The sequence below is a fragment of the Dipodomys spectabilis genome, unplaced genomic scaffold (genome assembly GCF_019054845.1).
Source record: "Dipodomys spectabilis isolate Male_0828 unplaced genomic scaffold, ASM1905484v1 ptg000315l, whole genome shotgun sequence".
Classification (NCBI taxonomy): Eukaryota; Metazoa; Chordata; class Mammalia; order Rodentia; family Heteromyidae; genus Dipodomys; species Dipodomys spectabilis.
In genome coordinates this window covers 379,723-383,174 of record NW_024870992.1, presented here as the reverse complement: position 1 = coordinate 383,174, position 3,452 = coordinate 379,723, and the positions used below count along the sequence as shown (strand labels likewise).

At 34.3% G+C, this 3,452-nt stretch overlaps 1 pseudogene; it reads left to right on the top strand.

Annotated features, from left to right (window-relative positions):
• The first annotated feature begins 2,013 nt into the window (after positions 1-2,013).
• LOC122127867 lies at positions 2,014-2,110 on the top strand (annotated as a pseudogene).
• The last annotated feature ends 1,342 nt before the right edge of the window (positions 2,111-3,452 follow it).

The following is a 3,452-nucleotide window of genomic DNA, read 5'->3' as shown; positions in this document are numbered from 1 at the left end:
CATTGGTAGACTAATTATGGATCTATCATTCCAGCAACTATTTTTTGGCCTGCTGATGCTGGACTGACATCATTCATTAATCATTAGGAGAGGGGTATTACAAATAATCTTGTGACATTTGTGGTATTTTTCACTCATATGGGATGGTCACCTGAAAATTGAAAGTTTGAATTACTGTACTTTCACATTTTGTGATCTCATCTTGCATTTTAAGTTGCCTTGCATTTCCCAATTGCTTACTGCTAATTCCTGCATTTCAAGGAATTGGGGCCCTGAAATGTAGGAAATGAGAAATTGAGATGGATCTTCAATTACTTTCTGTTTGCATGTTGCATGGGCCTAGGTGAGAACTCTTGCCCTAGTTATCTGATGATGTGGATAAGTGGGACCTGGGATCCTAGGACCCGTGGATCTTGTAGAAGAATAATACCTTTTAGACATCATATCAGCAAAATTTGAGTATAATCAGTAGGAATGCTTCTGAAATATGGAGAAAAACAGTTTGGGACTAGGGAGTTAAAACAATAAACAGAGCAGCAGAGTAAAATCCCTTATAGATTAGAGGAAAACAACATTGTTTTTTTTTTTTTACCATGTGAATTCAGAAGACCAAGAACACTTAGAAAGTATCACAAGTTTATACCGAAAACATTGCATTGATACTTTTTGTATTCTAATATATATTCTAATCCTGATTATTTATATTCCAATATGTTTATTGGAATAAATATCAATTAATCTGTCAAATTATCAATTAATTCCAGTAAGATTCACTGTGTGAAATATAAAATCAGCACATATGAATATAAAATATATAATTATATATAATATAAGAAAATGTTTTGCATTGTTCTGTTGTGGTAAGGGTATAAAAGACAACTGTTTTAGAGTATTATTCCATTACCTCTACATCAGTTTTTGGTAGAATTAGAACTAAAGCTTTACCCTTCAGAGATGTACAGCCTAGAGGCAAGAGGAAACACTGTAATTAAAACATTACCAATTTAAGGCCTAATAACGAGGAGAAACATATGAACTTCTCCTGGAGCTATAGAATATATTTTGTGATAGAAAATCAGTTGTGTAAGCTCCTGCCTGGTTGGATGGTAGACAGGCCAGGACATGAGGTAATCATGCATATGAATAATTTTTTCACCTTCTTGGCTTTAGCTACTTTTGAAATGATAGGGTGTAATAAACAATTATATTTTGAAAAAATACCTTCTAGTCTGAACACTTGTTTTTTTTTTGGCCGGCCATGGGACTTGAACTCTGGGCCTGGGCGCTGTCCCTCAGCTCTTCAGCTCAAGGCTAGTGCTCTATCACTTGAGTTACAGCACCACTTCCGGTTTTCTGGTCATTTATTGGAGATAAGAGTTTCGCAGTATTTCCTGCCTGGGCTGGCTTTGAACTGTGATCCTCAGATCTCAGCCTCCTGAGTAGCTAGGATTACAGGCATGAGCCACCAGCGCCCAGCTTTGTCTGACCTGTTCGTCACTCTATGATCATTTGTAACTAAGATTAGTTTTGCTCCAATAAGACAATTTATGCTGTCAGGGTAAGATGATCTGATTGGTCTGTTCCTACAAGGAGCAAGGGTAATGGGTCAGGCAGACATTTGTGCCAGTAAGACCTCATTTGGTAAATTTTAAGCTGCAGGATTTTAGAAATAGCTCTTAAGCATGGCTTACTTTGAATCCATTACTTCCACAAAGCTAAATCAGTTAATAAATAAGTACTTAAAAATCCATCACCTTTGGACGTAGCTATAAAGGCTTTAAAGTATGATCAAATTTCAAATGAAAAAGACTTAAAATAGTTATTGACAAAAATTGCAAATGTGAGCAATCGAACAAACAATATAAGTTTTTTCCACCATACACAGAATTTTACAGAAATAAGATGAATAGCAAATATGGGAACAATAAGGTTTCCTTGTTACAAATAGGTAATCTAGAATATATGCCTGTCTTAAGATTGCATCATTAACTACTTAAATTTACAGGATACTACATGCTTCAGCAGCTCGTCTACCCGAATTACAATACAGAGATTAACATTGCTTTTGCACAAGGAAGATATGAAAATTTGTGAAGTATTACATATTTTTCATTCTTCAGATGCAAGAAATGAAAAACCATTATTAAAAAGATGATTACAAATATACAAGTGCAATAATACATGTAAATAGTAGAAAAAACAGATATTTTGTCATCAGCATATTCAATCTTCACCTTTTTAGAAAAGCCTTTACATAACATAACCTTTATAAAACTTTTGAAATAAGATAACATTGTCATTTTATCCCAAAGAAATAAAATTCTATAAGGACCTAGGAATTAAAGGAATCTTAAACTGTTTCCATATGGAAAGCAATCTGAAAGGACACATTTATTAATGAACCTATATATTATAAAACAATGTCGAATTCAAACTATTTTATCTAGGAGAGAAAGAAATAGATTATGGACATTATACAAACAGAATATTAAATATTTTAAAATATACTTTTTTCAGACAAGCACCAGAAATATCTTTAGTTTCTCTACTACTCATTTTAACAGATAAGTTCAAATTATTTCTGATTTAAAAAATCACAAACTATATAGAAATCATTATTGATGTATACAAACAACTCGAATATATTTTGACATCAAAGTCAGGCAATTCACTTGGAAGAATACCATGGAATCCATGAATTTTTAAAGTAAGATATTGCTGTTGCTTTGTATTGTGAAAATATTTTGTATGAACAGATGGGACAGACTGGCAATTTTGAAATTTAAGAAACTTACCCAAGCCATTAGGACTTAGGAGAACAATTTGTACAGCCTTCCACAACTTCAAAAAGGGAGTGATACATACTTATCCTTTGGCAAGATCAAATGCAGTTTCTTCCAAGTTGTGCTTCAGATCTGGTTTGATATAATGGTTAAATAGAAGGAGATCCAGCGTATCTTTGCTATATCTATTCCCAGCAGCAAGATACAAGGGGGTCAAGAGGCCTTTAGTTTGGCCATTGGTGTCTGCATCATGATGAAATAAAGAAGCCACTATGGTAATATTCCATGTATAAGTACTGTGCAGGGGTGTCCAGCCATTCACAGTTATTACATGAATATCCGCTTTGAGCCACCAACTCATGGACAATGTCTAAGTGTCCACTGTAGGCTTCTCGATGAAGAGGGATATACTCATCGTTATCCCTAGTACTCACATGAGTGACCTTTCTGGAAAGTAGTCTCTGCACTGTAGTAAGGCGATTCTTTTCAGCAAAGAAGAAATTTGCTTGAATCCTTCACCATTTTTTTTCTTGCAATTGATAACATTTCTCACTTTTTCCTCTTGTTCCTCAATTTCATCAGAATTGCCTAACCAGAGAATTTGAGTGCCAGTGAGGATGAGCTGTCCATGTATTTCCCCAATAGTTCACATTGCATGAATTAGTCAGA